Raw genomic sequence first — 27,195 nt, 5'->3', positions numbered from 1 at the left:
AGTGGAGAAAACTGAGCTTGCAATGAATAAAGGTAGAAAATAACCTAAAACACAGTCCAAAAGTTACTATTAGAGAAATGTTGCAGTAAACCTAACATTAAATTAATGTGAACAAGAGGATGGAAGAGCAAGAAAGAAGAAATGGTCAAAAATTAATGCTATTGGGGGCTTCCCTGGTGGCGCAGTGGTTGAGAGTACGCCTGCCGATGCAGGGAACACGGGTTCGTGCCCCGGTCCGGGAAGATCCCACATGTTGTGGAGCGGCTAGGCCCGTGAGCCATGGCCGCTGAGCCTGCACGTCCGGAGCCTGTGCTCCGCAACGGGAGAGGCCACAACAGTGAAAGGCCCAAGTACCGCAAAAACAAAGAAAAAAAATTAATGCTATTGATTCTTTCCAGGGATTATAAAAGAACAAGCAGACGGCTTTGGGGGGACCTTGACTCCAGGTGGGCCATGAGAGGGACCGGTGATGTTTTCCTCTCTGTCATTCTCTTATCTCTCTTCTGGTCACATGAACTGAGCGGGTGAGCAGAGTGTAGTAAACGAGAGGAGAACAGAGCACGCAGTCGGTAACACATACGGAAAAGGATGATGAGCAGGAGTTGAAGTCAGAACACTCAGGCTTGTATTCCAGCTCTGCCCCCAGCTAGCTAAGTTGCCTCAGACGGGACACTGGATCGCCAAGACTTGTTTCTTCCCCTTTAAATTGGGAACAGAAATTCTGCTTCCCAGGGGGTTGTGAGGACCAGGTGTGTGTGTGTGTGTGTTGGGTGGAGGGTGCTTGTGAATGTGCCCCCGCTGCACGATAGGAAATAAGTCGACTCCACCACGAGGATCCAGAAAAGTTCTGGAGCAAAGTACATCTAGATGTGACAAGAGAATGCCAGTACCAGGTCCCAGAAGCTAGAGACTGAAATAACCATTCATAGCAAAAGTCTACATCCCCACTGGAAGCCCTCCCAGACACTACGAGAAGGAATCCCAGGGTCATCAGTAAACTGATTTGCAGAGTGGAATATAGGAAAGGCTCTCTGGGAGAAAGAAACCCCATCGTTTATTGTTTTTATCTTAAGTTATTAGAGGTGTTGGAGATCTTAGACCCTAATTGAAAGATAACAGAGAACAAATGGGAGAGGGAGAGATGAGTTGAAATCTAATCACTGTCATTAAAAAAGGAAAAAAGCAGGAAGGATTTTTCTCGTCAGTCAGACGAAGGGGTTGCCATAGATAACCTCGGAGGCTATTGCTTGCTTATGATTCCACCAGGAGGAAAAGCTTTTCACAGAAATAAGACTGTACTTGCCAGAGGACAGTGTCCAGAAGAGATTTTAAGGTAGTTGGTAAGACAGAGAGTTGCTCAAAAAATTCCCTTAAGATGGAACGTATTTTGAATGAAGTGAGAAGGCAGAAATAAAGAATTCCTACCTTAAGACACATGCCAGTACTTAAAAATTGATGCGTGGAAAACACTAAGGACATATTTAATTCTGTAGATAGAATTCTCTTTATATAGGAATTCAGAAAAAGTCGGTATTTTGGAACATGATGCTGAGAGTGTTAACTTTCAGATTGCAATGTTAGTCACTGCAAAATAAGTACATTTGGAAAGGCCTGGAGATTTGCAAATAGATTATGAGAATCAAGAAGGCAACTGAGGGATAGATTATTTAAAGGGTCTGGACCTACACTGGGGCTTGAAAGAATACTGTGACCCACATATGTCACAATTAAACAGCTTGTCATTGAAAAGAGTATTTCCAGCGACTGGCAATTTCCCCCTAATCCTCTAGGCCTGCAACTCTGGTTGCCAGCACCCTGAAGCTTAGACCCACCAGGCAGGTTTATTTGTGGCATACTGCTATGAATGAGTTTTAAAATATGTTCTTCAGTACCTGGATATGATGTTCTATAAAGATGTAACTACTAAAGTAACTTAGTCATCACACCTGTGCTGAATCTTTTCCATTCTTCCCCCTATATCTTTTTTCTACCGTCACTGCTCTGCTCTTGGCCCTGGAAGGCTGCCCTCTTTGGTGTGCACCAGCAGAGCCCTTTGCCCTCTAAATCCCTGCTGGGACCCTGGCAAATACTATACCTAGTGCTAGGTGTTAGGAAAGAAACCTGATTAAATTTCTCAGTCTCAGGAGAATAGGAGTTTTGTTTGGGGTGTGAGTGTGAGTGTGTGAGTGTGTGTGTGTGTGTGTGTGTGTGTGTGTGTGTGTGTGTTTAATTACATAACAACATGTGCTGATTTTGAAAATTTTGAGTATATAATACTGTATGGAGGAAAAAGTAAGAGACACTTTTCCCTTTTGGATCAGAAGTTGATAACGGGACCTCAGACTAAATAACATAGTTTCAGCCTTCAGAGTGATTGCTCATAAAACTTGGTCACATGCTCACAGCCGAAAAATGTACAGGGAATGCTAACTTTGAATGATATTCCTCTCCCTGAGGTTCACAGTTTCTCCCTGTCTCTGTTCCCCTCTTCTTCTTAGTGAATAACTATTTAGTCATGACAATTTTGATGACCATGATCTTAGAGGACCTTAAAAAGCTTTAGGTAGGAATTCTTTCCCTTTCTGAACAATGTAAAGGTATTTTTGAATTAAAAAAATAATTTTTGTAACAAATTAGTACATTATCATAAAAACTTTAAACAAAAACAGTTAAAATCAAATGTAAAGGTGCCCTGTTCTCCCAATCACTACCCCAAAATTGCCCCAATTCCACACTTGGGGGAAACTATTGCTTAAATATATTTTTTTAAAAAACTGAATAGAATGGCTATCATCAAAAATAATAAATGCTGGAGAGAGTGTAGAGAAAAGGGAACACTCCTACACTGTTGGAGGGAATGTAAATTGGTAGAGCCGCTATGGAGAACAGTATGGAGGTTCCTTAAAAGCTAAAAATAGAACTACCATATGATTCAGCAATCCCATTCCTGGGCATATATCTGGAAAAGACAAAAATTCTAATTAAAAAAGATAATGCACCCTGATATTCACAGAAGCACTATTTACAATAGGAAAGACATGGAAGCAACCTAAGTGCCCATCAACAGATGATTGGCTTAAGAAGATGTTGTGATATATATATATATATACATAAAATGGAGTATTACTCAGCCATAAAAGTGAATGAAATATTTGCATGCATATTCCCATGCCATTTGCAGCAACATGGATAGACTTAGAGATTATCATACTAAATGAAATCAAACAGAGACAAATATTATATGATATTACTGATATGTGGAATCTAATCTAATAATACAAATGAATCTATATACAAAACAGAAACAGACTCACAGTCATAGAAAACAAACTTATAGTTACCAAAGGGGAAAGGAGTGAGGGAGGGCTAAATTAGGGGTATGGGATTAACAGATTCACACTACTATGTATAAAATAGATAAGCAACAAAGGTGTACTATATAGCACAGGGAAGTATATTCAATAACTTAGCCTATAATGGAAAAGAATCTGAAAAAATATATATACAACTGAATCACTTTGCTGTACACCTGAAACTAATACAATATGGTAAATCTTACACTTCAATTAAAAAAAGAGAACTGAATAAACAGAACGATTTTCATCAGATGTTTTTAAGGTATGAAAAAAAATTTTGGAGCAAGAGAATCAACCTATATTTTGCCCATTTTAACTGGGCGGAAAGGGATAACACCAACACAAAACTTACAAGGTGAGAAGGAGGCTTACAAAGCAGGCAGCAAAAAGGTAAGAGACAAGGTAAAAAAAAAACATTCTGAGAGAAAAGTGTACCCCTAAAGAAGAATGCAATCTGTTGGGGGGGAATTAAGAAGCGATTCAATTTTAGCAAGTTTTAAGAATTGAAACTTCCAGAGGGAAGTAGAGATGGAGTGTGGTTCATACACCAGGGGAAATGGCTCACTCAGGAGGTCGTGGAGGGCTTCAGTGGGATGGTGACAGGGTTCCCCAGGGATGTCAGGGAAACGAAGGAGAGGGCTGGCCACACTTGATTGCTGGATGCCTAATTTTAAGCCCTCGGGCACAACTCATTTGGCATAGAGGCAAAGGAATGTGGGATGGGCTGAAAACGGTTGGTAATAAGAACATATTAAGGAGACAATAGAAAGCTTGATATGAGAAGAGGAACATTAATGACCCCGATGGTACATTGCTTTTTTTTTTTTTTTTAACAGTTTAAGATGATGTTTATAATTAGAGAGTGTGGTTAAGAAAATAAAAACCAAGGATGTTTACCAAGTAGGGCACAGGTGAAAATCTTTCTGGTTTTGTTGATGGCTACAATTGTATGCAGGGCTTATTACTGATTTGTAACCAGACTTCTTGGAATTTCTTTTTTTCTTTCAAAAATAGCCACCGTATTTTTGGAGATCGCTGTGTTGGGATTAGAGCCCTAAAGCCATTTTGCAAGGAGAAAATGTTTGAAAGTAAGATCCTGCGCAAGCTTTCATGGGACCAATTATGGGCTTGAGCCCATTTAGGAAAGAAAGAAAAATCCTCCTTAAGGGGAAGTGAGAAGAAAAATGAGAAACAAAACTGTAAGAAAGAGGTAGGCTAGAAATGTTTATGTTCAGTAACTTTGTGTTATTGGTTTCTGAGTGTGGTGTGAAAAAAATTAATAGATGATGATTGAGTAGGAAGTGGTAAAGTGGAAAGAAAAAGAATCAATCCTCCAAAATAAGGTTAAGCTATTTTTGTTATTATTGTTGTTAGGCAGTTATTAGTCGCTGAACTGGGTGTTTTTTTTTTTAAGTATAGGAATTATGAAGTTAAAAGAGTTGGTATAGGAAGACGTGACACTTGTTTCATTATTTATTTTTTTAAACTTCCTTTGTAGCACTTTTACTGCTAGAGTACGTTGATCATTAAGTTGAAATCTGGCTTTGAAAAGTCAGCAAACAATATATACCCTAATCATCCCATTGATGGAAGCCCAGCTGTGGAGCCTAACAATTAGAAGAGGACTGTCCAGCTAGCATTTCTTCAAGCGGGCAGACTGAAGCAAGTAAGTGGCAGAAAGTGTTTTTAATAGAAAGTGGTATAAATAAAGTAGCAAAACTAGCTGTTTCCACCTCCAATCCTCCTACTCTTATATATATGCTTATTAGCTGCATGCTAAAAAAAACAACAGCAGCAACAATTTAAAAAACCTATTTGCATTTCAGTCTGTTGAATATCAAGAACCCCTGTCATGGTTAGAATTCCTTTGATTATAACAAACAGTGTGGTTACATGCTAACAAAGACACATGCTGACGCCCCTGGGAGTCTGACCACCAGGCCACCGGGAGGGTGAGAATCAAGGCAGCCTTGAGCCCTGGCTACATTCTCTCCTCTCCTTTCCTGCTCGCCCTTTCTTTTCCCTCCCCCTTCCTTTCCTACGGCCCCTTCCCCCTTCTCTCCTCTCCTTTTCTTGGCAACTTTCTTCATTCCTCTGTCTACTCAGTTGGTCCAAATGGCTTCTTCTGGTTACCCCACCCTCTCTCCCTCATCCCTCTGCATGTGCTGCATCTTCACCCTGACTGTTCTGCTTCCTCTTCTTAGCCTGGCTACATCCTGTCTGCACCTGGTGCAGGATGCAGCCTTCTCAGGTGCAGCCTTTTCCACGTAGCTGCCCTTGGTCCCCCCAAGGCTGGGGTAATTGTCCCACCTCTGAGCTTCCAGGTTCGCCGGTGCTAATTATTCCACCTTACATCTTTCCACTCTGTACTATAATTGCCTGACCACTGGTGCCTTTCTCTCACTGCACTGAGCCCCTTGAAGGCAGGGACTGTCCCTTGCTCCCCTGGAGCTTTACGCAGAGTGTGGAAACATCTGTGAATGGCATGCCCTGGAGCAATAAAGTGCCCGCTGACCAGGGGCTCAATGAACACTTACTGAATGGATGACCGGGTGAATAAATGGATCTATGGCTCACACTTCTGGATTACACGTAAATTGTTTGTACTGTCACAGGACCTAGTCTTCCAATCTTTGTCTTCCTCATCATAGCATGCATCAGGTTTACTTGGGACTGGAGCTGAAGTCCAGAAATTTATAGTGCAAATCAGTACATGTCTAACACTAAGTAAAATTGTACTGGAACTGAACATAAAGGAACCTGACTCAAGTCTTGGACTCCCTGACTGAGAATTCCAGCTGGCAAAGAAGCAGCACACCTGCAGGAAGATGGCTAAGATGAGTGTCTTTGTCCCTATCCATAAGACAAGTCCCACTTTGGATATCAAAGGACTGAACTGGTTGGTACTCCTCTTGAAAGTTTCCATTCCCAACTGGAGAAATTCACAGTGCATGAAGAAAATAATGGCTTGTCATTTACGTTTTTGTGACCTTAAGAATATTCCCAGGAGGCACCTTGTGTGTTCATCCTCTCACCAGGCTCATAAACTTTTGTTTCGGGTCTTTACCTAGATTGCAGAAATTGGTTTTAACGTTTCTGATTTGATTTCATCATAGTCTGTGAACACTGCAAATTGGCCGTGTCTATGATGAAAAAAAATTGTCTATTTTATAGTTACTGGTTCCTCCAAGAGTCCATTACTACCCACTTCAATCTGGACTCATGCTCACCTGTAAAAGGAGGGTAAAAAAGTGGGTTTGAACCCTAAAGTATTTCAAGGTCCAGTACAGATAACCCTATTCAAGCTCTTTTCCATAAGTACCAGATCTAACTGCTGAGTTACAGGTATCATATTCCCCGAGGGGCTTACTGTGAATTCTTGGGACATCAACATCAAGAAAAATCATGTTCTCTTTCTAATTGGAGGCAGAAGGATATAAAGAACATTTCTTTGATGCGGAAATGGGATTCTCCTCCCAAAGCTCATGGGGAAATTTTTGGCTTATTTTTTTGCTGCCACAGCCATGGAGGTAGCATGTCCTTAAGTAAAGCGTAAGAAATCAATTTCTAGTTGTCAAACTCTGTACCAACCCAGGGATTAGTTTCTCTTTTGACTAGTTTCAACGCCTTTGTCCATAGTTATGTTTCACTCTCAAGCATCCTTTACTCAAAACATATAACAGAAAAATCTCCACGGTAGACTGAGGGGCATTCCTTACACATGAGCACAAGAAGAGTTTGCAAAAAACAAATAAGGTTCCGGGATGGGAAGGTCAGAGAGAAAATCAAGTCAATTTTTTTTGTGTGTGTGGCGGTGGGTGGTTGGGTGGACAAGGAATAGCACCTTTATTTGGAAAGCCAGCAGATCTGGAAGATGCTGGACTAGCGTCCCAAAGAATCATCTTGCTTGGGTCTGGATGCTAGTTTCTTTTATAGAACAAAGATGGGAAGGTGAGGAGGTCAAGTACAAAAGACGATAAGTTTGTTGCAGAAAATCAAGTCAATCTTGATTAAAAATGGCCACTTAAACAGTGAGAGTCTAACATAGATAACCACATGGAATTTCACTTTTGTTATAAGAAGCCAGGTGGATGTCTACTAAATATGTCGTCGTTTCATTAAGTTCAGCTCTGACGTTTGGTTTCTGGGACATTGTGAATTAGGCAGAAGCTGAAAGGAGGTAGCTTATAAGCAAATTATTTCCTTTTGCAGGAAATAGCCCAACTGGTGGTGTATCGGCTTACGGCCATACCCACTTGTAAAGGTCCAAGCCAAGATTTTCTCTTTCCTGGATTAAGATTTTTCCAGAACCATATTTAGGAGCAACTGTATCCTTCCCTTATTAAGGCTCGGGCTATGGAAAGAAGAATGGAAAAGGAGGAAGCTTGTCTGTCAACAGGGTCACGAAGGTGCTTGGGCAGTCATTCAGAGTTGAAAGGCCGCAGGACACCTGGATCAGGTGCTTCCTGCCTTACCTTGACGGCACAGGAGCCACATACTTGGACAATACTGAATGTGAACTGACCAACCTGCCTTTCAAATTCCCTTGCAAATCATACATCAGGCATCAGGTGATGTCAAAAATAGTTTTTCAAGGCAAAAATATCTGCCCTACTTTCCAGTCTCTGATGCCTAAAATACCACCAGTCACTATCCTTGTACTGAAGAACTGAGTTCATAAGCCAGAGGTTTGGGACTGTGTCACTGTGTACTGCGACAAGGCACTTAACCGCTTTGAACCTCGTCTATAAAATCTGGTAAGTAATGTCACCTTTCAGGTTGTTGCGAGGGTTAAATGGGATATTAGCTGCTTCCAAACTTTGGTGCATATGAAAATTATCATGGGTGTTTGTTAAAAATGTAGATTCTCAGACTTCCTTCAGAAGATAATGTGTATTAACTAATTTTGTAAATGTGAAGAGTCGTACAAATATAAGTAATCACTCTTGTCATCCTGGGCACTCCTAGAAGGTTTAACACTTCGAGTAGCAATCAGCCTGTTACACAACAAGAAAGGGGGTGGGGTTAAAGAAACTGACATTTATTGAATATCTAATATGGTCTAGGCCTATTAAATACTTTAAATTATTTAATTACATGAGGTGGATATTAGTATTCCCACTTTACAGATGAGGATATTGAGACTGAGAGAAGTGAAGAGTCTTGTTCAGCATCAAACAACAGTGGTTGTTTGTGAAGCAAACAGGTCTGTGAACCTGCTTTACTTGCCTCCAAAGACCAAACTCTTCCCGCTATACTAGAATTACATCACTGATAGGGGTGGATCCTCTCTAAGTAAACATAAGCAGAGACCAGGCCTGTAGAAGAGGAGAGAGATAAACACAAGGTCCTCAAAGTGTGGTTTCCAGGTCAGCAGCTTTAGCATCACCTTGGGAACTTGTTAGAAATGCAAACTCCCGGGCCCCAGGCTTCTGGATCAGAAACTCTGGAAGTGGGGCCCAGAAATCTGGGTTTTAAAAGGCCCTGCAGGTGATTCTGATGCACGCGCACGTCTGACAACCTCTCCGGCAGACCCAAGGCGCTGAGCGTGAGTGTGTGTCTCTGTGTGTCCCTACTGTGGGGAGGACCCTGGGAGGGTGCAGAGGAGGGGCGGCCTGAGGTAGGAGGTGACCTGAGAAGGGGGAAGGTAACTGAAGCACAAGCAGGAGACCTTGCAATGCTCCCCTTCCCTCTCCAACTTGCTCTGTTTGTCTCACTCCCCAGGCAGGGTGGGGCTGTACATCACACACCCCATGCCCAGGAATGAAATGGTGTCCGGAGAGTCTTCAGTAAATCGAAGGATCTGCTAAAGTTCTGAGTGAATCGTTCATTCATTTTATATAGGTGACTAGAGACTTAGCGCAAGTTCAACAAGAATATCTTCAACCAAGGATCAGAATGATCTCATAATGAATGGAAACAGAAAACCTGCATTAAAAACTGTTCCTCTTTACTTTTTGCTTGTACCTCACCTCCCTTCACCGCCACCCGGAAAACACTAGCTGGCCATCACTGTAACTATCTTTCTCCCTTTCAAATTAAAAAAAAAAAATTCCCCCCCAAAATTTTGTTGAGATTAAAAAACAAGAGTGAATGGAAATCAATAACTAAGTGGCAGGAGGTTTAAAAGAGAATTCGAAAGTAAATATCTTTAAGAATGGAATGACTAAAATGCACTTTTTGAACTGTGTTAGGTCATGAGCGTAAATTAACCGCAGGCATATAAGAAACTTCAGAAAATTACTAAGTGTGGCAGAAATGGATTCTTTCAATTAATTGCTTAGCCTTTTAAAAATGTTTTTGAACAAGCAAGTATACTCACATGGTTCAAAATTTAGAAGATTCAAAAGGGCACAAGATGAAAAGTCTCCCCGTCCCTCTCCTTCAGCCACCCAGCTCCTCTCACGCTAGGCCACCAAGTTTATCATAAATCTTTCTAGAGATAGTTTACACATTTAAACATTGTTACCTGAATTTTGGGATAATATACAGTCTTCTGCATTTGACTTTTAAAAACCTAAAAATATATCTTTCAAACCATTAAAAATATGATATTTTAGGGCTTCCCTGGTGGCGCAGTGGTTGAGAGTCCGCCTGCCAATGCAGGGGACACGGGTTCGTGCCCCGGTCCGGGAAGATCCCACATGCCGCGGAGCGGCTGGGCCCATGAGCCATGGCCGCTGAGCCTGCGTGTCCGGAGCCTGTGCTCCGCAACGGGAGAGACCACAACAGTGAGAGGCCCGCGTACCGCAAAAAAAAGAAAAAGAAAAAAAAAAGATATTTTATATAAAAATAGGAACCAGAATTATCAGTGTGCCTTCCAAAAAGAGTATTCCCAGAATAAAAGGGTATTTCAATATAACTTGTTCTTCTATGAACTAGTGCTGCATTCATTAACTTCATTCTATCTAACTTTGTCATCTATTGGTGGTTTCTTGCTGTGAAAGAGAGACAGGGGGAGGTGAGCTGATGTTTCCAGTGAACACACTTGGGCTGGGTGGCCTAATAAGAGGGGCTACCACGTGCCTTTGCACATGGGTGGTGGGGTATCATGAACCTTTACAGGTCCAGAAACACCCCTTTATTTCACCACGAGTTGTTCCACCTCAGTAAGACTCTCAGAGAAAATTTGTAAGTGCCCATTTTAAACAAGACCCCCAAAGAGTCAAGTGGACTCCTGTTGGCTGATGAGTCCCATCTCTTTTTCTAGGTAAGTGTACATAGGAAACCAAATCACTGTCTAGAGGGTACTTGGTAAAACTAGAGCTTGGGGCATCAGGTGGTGGTATTACTGGCTTTTGTCGTTGAGCTACTCATAACTGCTGGCCGGCAAACTCTTACTTTTATACTAGCTATATTTTTGTTGTGTAGTTATTACTTAAGGCTTGTCACCTGCCGAGCACTTTACTCCTGTTACCACACTCAATTCTCACATAAGGCTGTGAGGTCTTATTTCAACGTTACAGATAAAGAAACTGAGGCTACGAATGGGTAAACAACTTGCCTAAGGTCACACAAAATTCCTAACTAGTCCTCTCCACTCTCTCCTTATGATCTCTGAGCAAATGCTCCAATTAACAGATTCACTCTTCTCACAGGCTAAAGAACCTTGGGGTCACAGGTTTTTTTAATGACATCCCAGGCCTGATGACATCCCCTACTTTTTCCAGCACCTGTTCACGCATGTATCCAGCATCACTGGCTCCTTGGCTGCTAGAAATGCAGGTATGAAGGGGCTCCCACCTGGTGCCCTCGTCTAGGGGTGAAAAAGACTAATATTTACAATGCAGGATGTTTTCACAGAGACTAGGTATATCAAACTTTACCCGAGGGTGTAGGAAATGCATATAATGGCTAACATTTACTGAGTACTTGCCACATGTCATGAACTGCTAATTTATTTTATACTTATTTAATCATCTCAACGATCCCCTCAGGGAGGGACTATTATTATGCCATCAGTCACAGGGAGGTTATGTAACTGGCCCGCGTGGCACACAGTTATAATGTAAGCTAAGCATTCCCACGATGTGTTTTTCTTAGTTCAATTCAGAGGACAACATAGCCGAGTCTTGTGGCACCTTGCCATGACACTTAAGAGCCAACTGTGTTGTTGTAGCTAATGTTTGATGATGTGGTAGCTAGAGTAGTGTCTGTGGAGAAAGAATAAAATATGAAGGTACCCAAAGAAACTCCTTTGGACTTTAACTGCGTGGTCAGATCACCCTTGAGGGAGAGACTGGGGAGAGGAGACTCAATGTGGTATAGACATAAGTCAATTTCAAAACTGATAATGCATTCCATTCAGGGTGCAGAGCTCTTGTGCCTGGATTAACTTTTCACTCCCTGCACTGGCCACCCAACCTTTCCACTGGGAAAAGCCCTGTTTTGCAGTTGGCCAAAGACTATACCTCGCAATCAGCCAGTTTGCTCTCCAATGCGTGAGGTCACAAGGGAAACTAGTCTGAATGACTCAGCATGACCCATAACTGCACTAGAAAAATCACCCAAACCAAGATTCATGGGCTCTGATTTCCTGGTGTCCAAAGAGCAGTATCATCTCACTGATCCTAAAGGAATCCCCTCTAGAGAGGGGATTTCACAGAAGCACCTAAATGTGTAAGACGAACAAGAAGGCACATCGCACATGAGTGGGACCTGTGCGGGAAGGGGACTCGGGGCATTTCAGAAATGGGTTGGCCTGGAGTGGAGTGTGGACTGGGGAGGGAAGACAGAAAGGGTCCATCCTAGGAGAAGTTTTACAATCTATTCTCGGGGAGGGACCGAAGGTAGGAGCTGGGGAGGGGAGTCAGGAGAGTAGCAGCCTCTTGGGGCAGTTGCCATGCTCTCATTTCCTCTTCTGAGAACTGGCCCCTAATCTCAGACACTGTGGCTGGGCCCCCGGCTGCTGCGTCTGAATTCCTCGACCCTGTTCTTTCTTGACCGCAGTGGATGGGTCCAGGGGACCCCAGAACTAAATGGAGCCAATCAGATTTGTCTCTGAGGAATGTGAAAGTTTGAACCGAGGAGCACAGATATCAGGATCCATGCTGCTGAGTGGGGCTGGTGGCCTGGAACTGTTGCTAATGTGTATGACTGATCTGCCTTGGGTCCAGCACCCCCTCAAGCGGATTGTTCAGCTCCTGCTGGGTTTTCCTTATTTACTTATTTATTCACTTACTTATTTACTTACTTACTTACTTATGTTTAAGTTAGCTAGGGTTGAGTTCTGTGATTCCGGACCAGAAGAGCATTATCTGAGGCTGTCAGAGAGCTGGCAAACACCTCTTCAGGCTTCCATGCTGTCTGCCCAGTTCTGACTGAAGGAAACCCATTTCTTCTAAGTAAGATTGACAGGTTACTCGGCTGCAAATTAAGGCTCCGATGAAGTCTGAGAACACTGGAGAGTGGAAACCGAGAAAAGCGCAGCCCCCAACCCCCGTCGCTCAAATCCTTTAAATTATATTTCAGGGAACAAGATAAGGGTCCAACTGTGTTGACTCCAGCTAGGGGTGGCTGAGAGGCCTACCATCTGATGACAGCTAAGATTTCTAGAACGTACTACTGGCTGCTAAGCCACATTTATTACATTAGAATAGCTACAGAAGATCTAGGACCCAGGAGTGTGCATTTTACACAAGCTCTCCTATTAGTTTTTCTGTTATTTTTTAGATGGATTATATATATCAGTTATCTTGGCTAATTCCAATTTTTAAAAAACATTTACTAATCATTGGCTTACTATAGTAGATCTTTGGGGCTACCTAAACAAATGACCACAAACTAGGTAGCATAAAAATGACAGAAATATGTTCTCTCACTGTTCTGAAGGCTAGAAGTCCAAAATCCATGTATAGGCAGGTCTGTGCTTCCACTGAAGACACTAGGGAAGAATCCTTCTTCTCTCTTCTAGCTTCTGGTGGTGGCCAGCAATCCTTGGCCATCCTTGGCCATCCTTGGCCATCCTTGGCAATCCTTGGCCATCCTTGGCCATCCTTGGCCATCCTTGGCTTGCGGCTGCATCACTCTAGTCTCTGCTTCCATGGACACACAGCCTTCTTTTCTGTATGTCTGTATCCCTATTTCCCTCTTCTTACCAAGACACCATTCAGTGGAGGAAGGACCCACTGTAATTAAGTATGAGATATCTTAACTTGATTACGTCTGTAAAGACCATATTTCCAACTATGGTCACATTTGTAGGTACTGGGAGTTGGGACTTGAACATATCTTCTTGGGGGATGCAGTTTAACCTATAACACTTGCTGTTGGATATTTATGTTGTTTCTAATTTTCTTCCAAATGATAATGCTACCGTGAACTTCTTTTGTATAAATCTTTGATGTCATCTTCTCTGATGATTCCTCTATGATAGATTACTAGAAGTGAGTGATGGGTCAAATGGAGTATCAGTTAAAGTCTAATCAGGAAAACAAAAAAACACTCAAGTTTTTCTAACACTGGGGAATTCATGCAAAAAATTGAACCTGTGTAAACAGGTTCTAGAAGTAGCCGCGGAGCCATCAGGGGACGTGAGGTTACCCAGAGCTTAAGAGTGAAGCCACTCACCCTCTGTGAGCATCTGATGGAATCTAGAACTAGGACAGGACAGTTGGGCAGGAGTTGGATCCTCAGCAGTGGCTTTTAGAGGTGCCGCCCAAGGTTGAGAGAGAGGGGGGACCTGCCTCATCCTCTCCTCCCATCCCCCAGCTCCTCACTAGTGTGTCCACGACCAGGTGACCAGGGAGCCTGAACACACAATCCATAGGGATCAGCCCCCTGCAATTCAGAGCAGACTAGGGACAGGCAGAGAAAGTAAGCTGAAGGCAGACAGATCAAGGCTAGACAGATGCGTGGCATTTTAAGGGTTTGATATGTTGCTAGATGCTTTCCAGAAGGTGGCTACCAATGTACACCCTCACAATAATAACTGAGGGCCTGTCTCTTAAAGCTTTTGCTAGTGTTGAGTATTTAAATTTAATAAATAATATTTCCTCTTAGTTTCCAAGGCAATACATATTCATTGTAAGAAATCTGTAAAGTAGAAAAGCAAACAGAAAAATATGAAAATCCCTTCTAACGCTGTCACTCAGTGACAACCACTGTTAACAAGGCCCTCATACACACTAGCGAGAGCTCAATAAATATTCCAGAAACTCCAGAAACTAAGTGGCATTATCCGTTAATTGCCCTATTATATGCAAAGTAAGAGTTGCCCATGAATGTCCCTGTTGAAGATTTTTCTGAGCATTTGCGCTCCTGGATTCCTGAGCTTACATCACTGTTAAAATATGCAGTATGATGCAACTCAAACATCCAGCAAGGAACCCCAGAGATTCTGCCTTCTAATCCTTGGTTTAGTAATTCATCTTGCTGGATGGCAAACATTCTGACCTTTCCTTCTCAGCTTCCTATCCCCAAGTCCAGCCCAGTGTGAGGCTCATAGTAGGTACCCTATATATAAATGAGTATGTGTGTGTTTAATGATGAGAGAATGAGTACACCAGTACCTTCTTTAAAATCAACCACATCAGCACAATCAGCCTTATACAAACTCAAAAGTAAGATAGGAAGGGCTTCCCTGGTGGCGCAGTGGTTGAGAGTCCGCCTGCCGATGCAGGGGACACGGGTTCGTGCCCCGGTCCGGGAAGATCCCACATGCCGCGGAGCGGCTGGGCCCGTGAGCCATGGCCGCTGAGCCTGCGCGTCCGGAACCTGTGCTCCGCAACGGGAGAGGCCACAACAGTGAGAGGCCCGCGTACCGAAAAGTAAGATAGGGAATACTTTTCTCACAGAATAACATAATATGATTACTGCCTCTGGCCGTGTTCTCAGAAATGAGGGAGATGTGTCTCAGGCTATGAAATATGCCATAGGTGCTAGAGTTCACTCTTCCTCGGCCGAGGCAGCTTCCCTAGGTCTATTGTCTGACCAGATTTCAAATCAGGCAATCCATGAACACATCCAGGGTTCAGACCAGAGACAATGCAGACTTAAGTAAATAAAAGCCTATAGGACCTGCAGAAAGAGAGGAAACAGTTTGCTTACATTCACTTATGGACAGATGAGGTAGAGACAGCAGCTTGTCCCGGCTCCCAGCCCTCCGCTCACAATATCAGAGGCTCAGGCATATCAAAGGCAGAGCCTGCCTTTAAGTTCTCATCACTGGACGCTGCTTTTTATTCTACTTCCCCTACATTACTAGAGTGATGACAGAAAGGCCCCACAGGCCCCATAAAAGATAGGCATTTTGCAACTTTGTTGAGTCCTTGAAATAATTTCCAGACCCTCTTTCCCAAAAGAGACAGGCGTAGTTCACCATGATGCTGGTGTCATGTCAGACGAGGCTGTGAGTTATGAAGGAAGCTGAAGAGGGATGCCTTATGGTGTGTTAGGTCTAATCCAGGTGTTTCATGGGGGACCCAGGAGAACACGGCTAGGCAAAGGGAACTAGAATCTAGACACAAGGGTTGCAGAAGTGTGGCTGCCCCCAAGTAGGAGAGGGGGAGCGAGGGCCATTCGCGCCTCAGACACCCTTGGCTCTTCTTGTCTGGGATTGCCATGGGATCGAGTTCATCTTCCTTAAGTGGTCTAGGGCTAGCTGCTCCTCAAAAGTAGTTTTTCCTTCCTTCCATTTTTAAGCCAAACTGTTCAATGGGAAGCATTAGCTATCGATGCCTAGGCTAAAAGGCCCCAGCACAGACTGGAAGTCCTGGGCCACATCCTAGCTGGGTTCCACTGCTCCGTGCCCCCCCTCACGCCAGCATCTCTGCAGTGGTCCTTCTCCCAGGGGAAGGGGCTATAGCTCTTTTTCCTTGCTCTGCCTCATTCAAACATCGCCTTATCCCACTACCCTGAAAGATTTTTAAGAATTAAGAAAATGTAAGAAGAGTTCCTTTCACAAAACGAAGTCTTAAACTAGACAATTCATTCTTTCCTCACATATTTATTGAGTACTTAGCCTGTCTAAACCAAATTCGGACCCTAATATCCCATTTGGGGGCATCAGTCAATATCAGCCCAATGTCAGTGTAATATCTGTCATTTCCCATATCTTCCCTTTCCTTTGGCTCGCACCTGGACACTGGCTCCTTACAGGTGTGTCTCCAAAGATGTGTGTTATTGTGTGATTGTGTGTGTACAGGGGACAGGAAAGGCGTCTGGTTATCATTTCACACCAGTTACCCTCGGCATCACTCCGCCTTTGCTGCACACTGCTGCTGCTAACTGGCCCCTGTTTCAGCAGATCTCCGCCTTCGCTAGAGGTCTGGGTATAAGGGCCCAGCTCACCTCTGAAGGCCAGCAGAGTCATTTGGCATCTGGCCTCTGTAGGCATCACACAGGTCCTGCTCGTCAGACCCTGCCCACGAGGAACACACGCCCTGCCTCTCTCCTGGTATCCTGGAAACCAACGACCAAAATAAGAAAAGGTGCTCTCTTTTATCTTCAAAGTACAAAAGGCAATTCTCCATGCAAGGCAACACTTTGAGAGTAAAGCCTCTTTGGGGGTGTCTGGCAGTTTTCCTTCGGGCTGTGTGTGTGTGTGTGTGTGTATGTAGCATCACATATAAAATTTACAAAACCACTGTTAACTCCTCCTTGAAGGTTAGAATAAAGGGTTAACTGCCTAGCCTTTCTTAGTGGAGAGAAGGGGGTAAAATTCCCTTTGTTTCTTTCCAAATGTCTAGAGTAAGGAAGAGAAAAACAAACAAAAAGGCAACAATTCATATTATAAGAATTCATCTTGGTACATATTAATTCATTCCAGACTCAAAATCAGGTTACATCTGGATTCCAAAGCTGAAATAAATGTGAGCCAGAAGAAAATACTGGAGTGGTGGGAGAATTTATGTCAGTAGAAAAGGCGTTCACAGCGAGAGGGGGCAGGGCCTAAACGCTCAAAGATCTAGGCTCCTAGATTCTAAAAAGTGGAAGGAATCATTGAGACACAGCTTCCCTCCCCATTTCAAAACCAATTTCATGATACCCCTTGCAAGTGATGACCTAGTCTCAGACTATCTACACATAGTAGGAAAGGGCTTTTTCTTCTTTTGGAGGAGGTTTATTCCTTGTCTTAAATCAAAACATTCTAAATTTCATCCCTTAGCCTTCGTTTTGCTTTTCAGGAGTAATGTGGAAGCAGGCAGCACAGCTTGAAGGCTGAAAGTCAGTTATCACCCTAACCCACCTGGCTCCCTGACACCCCTGCTTCCACAGCTGGAACTGCTTCTTCCTTACTGCAGGCCAGTTAGAGACCCAGAGAAAAGCAGCCTTGAAGTTCTGCCTCTGTGCTTCCCGTCAAGCAGTAAGATGGTTTGTTCTACTTCACCAATATACCCTAGTTCTAGTGACTCATGTTAAGAGCAATGTTCGCAAGGCTTAAATATGCCAGAGTCGCTGGTGTAAGTGCCTTTTGCATGTGTGTTTGTGTACGTGAGAGATTTAATCCTCACAACTACCCTATGAGGTGAGTACTATTTTTATCACCATTTTATAGATGAGGAAATTGAGATCACACAGCTAGTTACTGGCAGAGCTGGGATTTAAACTCTGGGATTCTGGCTCTAGAGTTCCTGTGCTTAATCACCAAGCCAATGGTTCTCAAGTGTGAGCACGCATTAGAAACACAGAGGGCCTATTCAAACATAGATTGCTGGGTGTTTCTAATTCAGTAGGGCTGGGGTGGGCGTGAGAATTTGCATTTCTAACTAGTGCCTGGGTGATACTGATGCTGCTGGCCTGAGAACCACTAGTTGGTGCTAACTGACTCTTTCTCTTGATCCCCACTTTGATGCCTGCCTGGTATCCCAGCTCCTCAGGAACTGGACAGCTCCAAGTACCAGAATACGGCTGGGTCTCCTCTCTCTGCTGTCAGACGCCCCTGATACTACCTGCTTTCCTGGACCTCTGCCTGTGTTCTGTCATCTGCAAGATGTGCCCGTTTCCATCCACCTTCCTGGGCTTTCAGATGCTAGAAACTTCCCCAATCATAGCCACTCTGTGGTAGGTTTATCTGGTCTGTGGATTCTACTCTGTCCTGTCCTACGACTGACCGAGCTGTGGCTGACAACTGTCCCATAACCTTTAACTTTTCTCTGACCTAGAACAATTAACCTAGGTCCTGTGTTCTCAAGTGACATGGTCTTCAAGATCTGTCACTGTTCACATGACCCTCCTCTGACCGTTCTCTAGGCCATCAATGCCTGTCTTTAGTGTGTGGAGCTCAGAACAATGCTCCTATGGGATCCGACCAGAATTCATTGGAACCACCACTTCCCTTCTCCCAGACTCTTCTATTTTATTAATACTGCCTATGATTGCATTCATCTACCCTTTTGGCACATATAGACTTTGAGCCCAAGACTTCCAAATATTTTGCGAATAAACTGTTCTCAGGCCCATCTTTTTCCCATTTTATGCTTATGTATTTTTTTTACCTTAACACAACACTGTATAGTTATCCTTGTTAACTTTCATCTGGTTTTTTATATTGTTCCAGACAATGGAATTTTTTTCTTTTTGAAATGTCCCTTTATTATTTTTCTTATTATGAAAGAAATACTTGTTCATTACCAAAAAAAGTCATAAAATATAGATAATCTAAAAGAAGAACATTCAAACTTTTATTACGCCACCCACCCAGAGTTAATCATTATGAATACCTTGGTGTATATCTTTCCAGACCCTTAACAAACATCTTTCCAAATTATCCATAAATAAACTTCTGTACATAAATGACCAATAGAGATCATTTTTAGATTCATTCTTACATCCAGTATATTTAGTATATATCTATTCTAGCTCTAAGTCAGTCACAAAGTGACTTCTCTGTTTTGGTATAAGTTGTCAAAAAATATTGTATACGGGGCTTCCCTGGTGGCACAGTGGTTGAGAATCTGCCTGCCAATGAAGGGGACACGGGTTCGAGACCTGGTCTGTGAAGATCCCACGTGCCATGGGGCAACTGGGCCCGTGAGCCACAACTACTGAGCCTGCGCGTCTGGAGCCTGTGCTCCGCAACGAGAGGCCGCGACAGTGAGAGGCCTGCACACCGCGATGAAGAGTGGCCCCCGCTCGCCACAACTAGAGAAAGCCCTCACACAGAAACGAAGACCCAGCACAGCCAAAAATAAATAAATAAAAATAAATAAATTCATAAAAAAAATATTGTATAAGATAGGCAAGAACAGACTCCTGCAGCATAGTCCAAGATCCTGCCCTCCAGAAGACTGTTGATTCATCATTCAACATGTTTTGTATAGCAGTTTTCAACCAGTTAGAAATCCACGTGTTAGTACTTTTAATCCAGTTTTCCATCTTATTCTGATAGAAGGCGTGAGGAGATTCACCTAAGTTGTGATAATCACTACATAGCCCACAGGTGTGATCTAAGTCTTGTAATTCCCAAAACACCAGGCTTCATATTAAGTAGACTATTTGTAGATTACAAAACCCCAATATTATACTATCCTACCTCCTTTCAGGCACCTTTTCCATTCCATTTCTAATTTTCAGGCACCTTTTTTATTCTTCTTGATTTTCCAAAAATTACTGGCAATAACTCTGCAGTTACTTTGGTTAGTTCTCTCAGCCCCTTGGGATAGAATTCATTCAGGTCTGGAGACTGCAGTCTTTTACAGAGAGACATTCTGTTCTCTTACTATCTTGGCTCCTATCTTGGACGTCTATGACCCCCTAACCATGCTTATTCCACACAGTCAGGTCTGAAGATCTTTCTCTTTTATTGAGAAGATGGAAGCCAATTAGGGGTTGTGAAGAAATTCTTTTCCCCTCCTGTCATCCACTGGCCTTAGGACATTAGCCTCAGTACACAATCCTGGCCATTTGCGTTCTCATCATATCCAACAAAAGACCATTTTGATGACTCCAGATTTTTCCATAAAAAAATTGTTTTCTTGGCTTCAGCCTTCCAGCTACATTTTTTACTCTTTTACACCAATCTTTCTTTTTCCCCTTAGTAATGCACTGTTCTCTGATCTCGTGTGTGTGTGTGTGTGTGTGTGTGTGTGTGAGTGTGTGTGTGTTCTTTTACAATCTGATTTCACTGAAGTGGCCCATTTGCTTCCTATATTCCTCTCTCTTTTCCTTCACACCAAGATCATTTTTTAAAATCGTTTTTTCAGATTTATTTCTTTATAGTCTTAAGCCACTTCCCCCTTTATAGGCTCTAGATATACCAACATATCTATCTCTTTGAGGTTTTGAAATATCAGATAGATGCCTCATTCATGCCTTCTGTTTTCCTCTGGGCTATCACAAGGATGGTATAGAGTATAATATTGAATAAAGAGTGTACGGATGTCATATTCAATATGGTTATTAGGTTAGTAGCAGCAGAAACAGACTCTGGCTAAGTTAAACAACAATGGAATTTGTTGGGAGGGTTATCAGGAAGCTCACAGACTAATAAGAAGGTTTGGAGCCAGGCTCTGAAACTGACAGAACCAGGATGGCTCCAGAAGTTCTCTTACCAGGAATTATTCTCTCCTTGTGTCAATCCACTTAAAAGTCTTAGGAGAGGGCTTCCCTGGTGGCGCAGTGGTTGAGAGTCCGCCTGCCGATGCAGGGGACACGGGTTCGTGCCCCGGTCCGGGAAGATTCCCACATGCCGTGGAGCGGCTGGGCCCGTGAGCCATGGCCGCTGAGCCTGCGCGTCCGGAGCCTGTGCTCCGCAACGGGAGAGGCCACAACAGTGAGAGGCCCGCGTACGGCAAAAACAACAACAACAAAAAGACTTAGGAGAGGGCTTCCCTGGTGGCGCAGTGGTTGAGAGTCCGCCTGCCCATGCAGGGGACACGGGCTCATGCCCCGGTCCGGGAAGATCCCACATGCCGCAGAGCGGCTGGGCCCGTGAGCCATGGCCGCTGAGCCTGCGCATCCGGAGCCTGTGCTCCACAACGGGAGAGGCCACAACAGCGAGAGGCCCGCGTACAGCAAAAAAAAAAAAAAAAAAAAAAAAAAGTCTTAGGAGAGACAGTGCATCTGATTGGCCTATTTAGGTACGACAGCCATCCCTTGGCTAGGGGAAGGCAGGAAACCTTGACTGACATGCCCCAAAAGACTGCATGCAATGCGGGGGGAGGGAATCACTCCCCATGGGGTGCAATTACGTGTAGTGGGGTGAACAGAGTGCTGAAGAATAACAAATGTCCACTAGCCACCATCTCCCAAGGATAACCTCACTTCCACTTTACCAATAGGATCTAGCTTTTTTCTCAAAATTAAGCATTGGTCAGCATTGATTTTATCTGCTTCTGAAAAAAAAGATGTTGTTAGCAAGGGGCATTAGGAATTTATAAGATGCTCTGTTTTGAGCAAGGAGAGACTTCCCACAGGTATCTGAATAGTGGAAGGAAATCCTAGGAATACCAGTAATCTCTGCCAATGTTAATAATATCTCTGAGATTCTATTTCCCTTGTGCTCCCAAATCTTCTAGAAAAGAGGATCAACAAACAAATGCATTTACCTCATATTAAAATACTAAATTACAACCATAGTTTGGGCTTATTATGTAGACACATAAATGTTGTTCCTGAACCTTTCCCATTATTTCTTCCTCAAAATTATTACTTGTCCTTTTAATAACATTAATAACCCTCTTCATATGGTGCTGAATATGGACCTCCTGATACTCTGTTTCGTCTTTCTTTCATTCCTGTACCCTTCATAATATTCGATGTTACTTTTTTTCTTAGACTTTTTTTCCCCTCATCACTGTTTCAGGAATGTCATTTATTATTAACCTATTAAATGTGTTCCTTCCAGGCTTTATAAGTGGTCCTCAACTTTTGCCAGGAACTTCTGCCAGTCATGTGTGTAGCCATTCATTTCTCATGACTGTCTTCCTTTAAGGAGAGAATATTCAACAAGAAGGAATAAAAAAATATTGTGATGCTTAGCTCTTCTCAGTTTCCTATCTAGAATCCTATCTAGATATGCAAGTTTCTTCTAATTTTACCATTTGCTCCCATGTGGCAGGTGACTTATGACAGGCTTTCCTTTTCAAACACCCTCCAAACAGATAACCCAGCTCTAAATTGACCAGGACATGTCAGCTACAGTCATCTCCTTATCCCTCACCACGGAAAAGCTCCACAAGACACCTTCGCCTGGAAAATCATTGAGCACATAGATATTGGAGGAGTAAGCAATTCTTAGAATCATTGATTCAGAGGCAAAATCTTACAAGATAATGATAGTGGGTGGAAGAATGAGATTAAGGGAGTAACGGGGTAGTAGAACAGCAAACTTCCTTGATGAGTTTTTCTCATATCATCCTGGAGATCTCCTCCTGCCTCACAAATCAGAATGACAGTAGAACTGGGAGATTATATTTAAAACTTCATACTTCCAGGGACTGTATTTGAAGGAAGGGCACACAAATAGTCTACAAGTCATACACAGGTGTCATCAACCCCAGAAAGGCTCGGGCTTTATAAGAGAGGTTGGTGACTTGAGCCAAGACACGCTGAGCGCCCTGTGAAGATTTTGTATTGGGACCTGTCATTGGGATGCCCTTTTAGTTTCAAGGACACACTAATCTGGAAATTTGAAACTTGCCCATGACTCAGTTTCCTTTCCTTTCAACTGTCTTTAATGAAGTCCCGAGATCTGGCAATGGCTAAACAACCAGATATGGATGGAGCCTAGGCTCTGGTACTCACTAGGCAAAGTAGCCTTTGGGAGTACTTAGATGTGAAGGAAGCTGAGAGTGAAACAACGTTTGTCTAAAAGAATGCTAAGCGTCAAATGGGGGAAGCCAGGTTCGTGGTCCAGGGATTCAAGAACAATACAAGAAGAGAGGAGAAAAAGCAGGAATAAGGAAAGACCATTTTGTCCTGAGTGGGTCTGGGAGACTGGAGCTCTCTCTCTTTATAGGACTGACCCTCTGGGGTGTGGGTAGGGCAGCCTGGGTTAAAGGTACTGGGCAGACTGAATAAGAACCCCTGTTTTCAAAGAAAGAAATACCCTTCATTCTCTTAACCTGACAGCAAAGTAAAAATCAAGAGACTTTCTCCTAGAATGCCAGCCACTCAGCTGATCCCCTTGTCAACAGAAGCTGAAACATCAAAGGCATGGTTTGTCACACAGGGTACCCAAACCAGCAACTACCCCTGAACGGTGTAGGACAGCCTCGGGATGCAAACGTTGTTGGGAGGCGGGGCTAGGAGGCTTCATTGAAGCTAGATTGAGTCAGATTGTGTATTTATTTGGGGTCAGCTCTAAACCTGATGGAATGAGGGCTGATGGCTCTGGAGAGGCCATAGTCCTCAAACCACCTTGTGGAACCACTTCCTTTCATCAGACTAGCTTACCCCACTGACGATTAAGGCATGTGAAAGGTGCAGAGAACTGTGGAAGAGATGTTCTTGGGGAGCAGTGATGGTGGTGGAGAACGGGACACACGATGATACCGTCTGACCCCAATAATTTAACTACCCAATGATTGTAAGAGAATACAATTCAGATTTCCAGTCTATATTTCCATTTTCACTCATGCAAATAGGAACACAATGAAAAAGATGGTGAAGGAAAAAGATATCATAAGAATGAGATTATTTCATCATATCAAGGAAAAGAGAGAGAAAGTGTTCATGAGTAAGTCAAAAAGGGATGTTGGGTAAATAATGAGCACGTATCCTCTGTGACATCAGGGTACACATAATAAAAGCAAACAGACTGCAGCCACAGCCAGAGGCGACATTGACCTGGTGGTAGAATTTCCTCCTCGGGAGCTCTTTAGAGCAGAGGGGATGCTCTTGTTTTAACATGGCTTCCGGCTTAGTTGCAGTCCCTGCCCCTCACACACATCCTCACTGCCTCGGGCGTGGTAAGCTCACCTCAACCGAACACCTCAACCAAACACACCCCGCCGCTGTCACCAGTCTCTGCCTGAATTCCTGACCTACAGGGTAACAGTTCACATTGTTGTTTAAGATGCTAAGTTTGGGGGTGATTCATTATACACACAGAGAACCAAAACAGCAACCTGTGGGGCAGGAGGGAGGGAGGTGGGTCCAGGCAGTGGGAGCAGTTGAGCTGTGAGAGCCTTAGCCGTCCCTGTGAGAATTCCTGAAGCTGGCATGACCCTTTAGAGTAACATGTTTTCTTTTTTAAAATCATAGCAATTTTATTTTTTCACCTGCTCCACGGAAGTAGATAAATGGCTTCCTTATTCTTTTCCACGGCTATATAGTATTCCACCGTGTGGAGGTAGGTACCATCACCTATTTAGGAAATCCCCTATTGGTAGGCATTCAGATTGTTCTGATATTTCAAAGCATGCTTCACAGTACATATGTACACAGTCCTTTCCATGCACAAGCACAGGTCAAAGCACAGAACAAAACCCTAGAACTGGAATTGCTGATATGCAGGTTTCTCACTCATGGTCCAGTACTGATCTATAGGAGTTGTGACCTGGGAACTGCCTACAGACCCCACTGTACCCATCACACAAGGGGCACTTCATGTGAGCTCAGAGGAGATGCCGGACAACCTTATGGGTGCATTATACAAAGACATTAAAAGAGAACTGACTCAACAAGTCCTCCGCTGTGTCCTGCACAGACTTTCAGGTCAATACAAAGTTCTCAAACACCTTCTGTGCTAGGACACCGTGAGACAGCCAAAAGAAAGAAAAGACTTTAGGAGCTGAAGATCAATCTACCCACTCAGTGGGACCCAGAAGAGCTGCATCCAATCAACTGGGTTTTCTCCCTCACTGAGGCAGTTCCAGTTCCCAGGGGAGAGGCTGCCCTGAGGTCACTGAAAGACCACACTCTGTGGTGGTCTTTCCCTCCCTCTCACCTGCCCTCTCTCTCTCTCTCACTCACACACACACACACTTTTTGTGATAAAGTACACAAAAACAAAACAAGACACTAGCTGAATGATTTGGGTTTCCCATTATCTGCATATAATTCTTTACTCCGGAGTGGGTATTTTCATTTGTTTTGATAAAATGCACATATGTATTTCTGTACATCTAGTATTTCAGTGGCTTTCAAACTATTTTGACTATGACCAATGATAATAAAAACATTTACAACGCAATCTATCCACCTACGTATATCTAAAAACAAGTAGCAACCACCAAAAGCATTTAGCTTTATTGTGCATAAGACTCTCAGATATTTTCAATTCTAGTCTATTCCATTTTGTAAAAATGCTGGTCTCAACCCACTTGATTTCATGACTCACTCATGGGTCAAGATCTGTAGTTTGAAAAACAGGGCACACCACAGGCCTGGGGTAAAACTCAGGTGTTTGTCTTGTGTGATAAGAGCCTTAAAAGCCTGTGCTGTCTGCTCGCTAAATTGTTCTTTCTTTAAAAGTTAAAAGTCATCCTCGTTAAATGTACAGGAAGCAACATAAATCCGCCTTTCTCAGAAGCTGGCATTAATGTGCTGTAATTTGGTGCCGGTGCTGGGAATATCAGTAAGTGCACCTGGCTCTGCCGTTCTGCTTGTCTCTCTGTCACAGTTGGGGCATCCCTCTAGATGCCCTTTGATGCAGCTCAAATGAAGAGAATGCAAATGCTAGTCGGCCTGGGCCAAGAATCTGTCTCCCTGACTGGCTCCGTGGCAGAGAGAGGCACGTGCATGTCTCTGTCACTCACAAGAGTGATTTCTTGTAAGGGGAAGCCAGGCAATGGAGTAAAATGAGAAGCAAGGAAAGGGGTGCAGGTGTGGGAGAATTCTCCCTAACCATATGCTATCACCCCCAGAGCAGTATAAATGATGCCACATTTGTGTTCAGGTCAGTTCAGGAGGATGGGGGAGAGAAACCAACATGGTTTGTCAGTCACCTGGGTGTCAGGCCCTTGGCCAGGCACATTCCCATGTGGTCACTGTAGTAAGTGTAATAGGAGCTAACTGTATTGAGTGCTTATGTTGCTTAAGCATCTATAAGCATTATCCCTCTTAAATCTCACAATTCTATGAGGCAGATGCTATGTGATTCCTAACTTTGCAGAGAGAAAACTGAGGCTTCAAGGGGGAGAATCACTTCCTCCAGGTTACATCACTGGTGTAAGATGGAACCAGGACCAGAGCCCAGGTGTGTCCGAGCCCAGAGCCTGTGCGTGTCACCACTGATACGCATCATCTCTATTTGGCAGATAGGAAACCAGCGCAGAAAGGTTAAGTTGTCTGCCCAAGGTCACACCTGTCGAGGTGACACAGCCAGGATTCACATGGAGTCTGCCTTGACACCATGTTCCTTTAATAGAACCACCCGGCACTGCTGCATCCCAAGCCCACAGTGACCTGGAATAATCTAAGGGGAAATGCGGTTCTTCCAGGAATGCAAGCATGAATGTGGTTGGGTGGACCGACCCCAGGGCTGCTACTGAGAAACGTGGACACTGCTCTTGATTCTCCATAAGATGGCTGGGCGGGGGGCGGAAGGGGGCAAGTCTCAGATGAATCATCCCGTGTCTTCAGACAAATAGCTGCGCAAGCTCATGGACATTTCTGAGCTCCCTAAGGGTCAAACGTAAAGTTGTGATGGCTTTGAAAATTTTTCAACTCAATCTAAAGCCTTGACTTAAAATTCCGTCTTAAACCAGGCACCTTCTGAGAGGCCAAGAGAAATATTATACTTCATTGCTTAGATAAATAGAAGCAGATCACTGCAGGGCAGGAGCCATGCTGCTTGGTTCTTAGAATACTGAGTACTCAAGTCTTTCTTCACTGTTACCTTCTAAAGCCCCAGAAAAGGAATTTCTAATGCCAGGGAAGACATTTAAAACGTGGGGGAAGGGAGAGGTGTCTAGATAGGTAACCTCTACCAATTCCACTGAAGGCATTTGAG

This window comes from Delphinus delphis, chromosome 3 (genome assembly GCF_949987515.2).
Source record: "Delphinus delphis chromosome 3, mDelDel1.2, whole genome shotgun sequence".
Classification (NCBI taxonomy): Eukaryota; Metazoa; Chordata; class Mammalia; order Artiodactyla; family Delphinidae; genus Delphinus; species Delphinus delphis.
The sequence above is the reverse complement of the archived record's forward strand: the minus strand, read 5'-3'. Positions refer to the sequence as shown.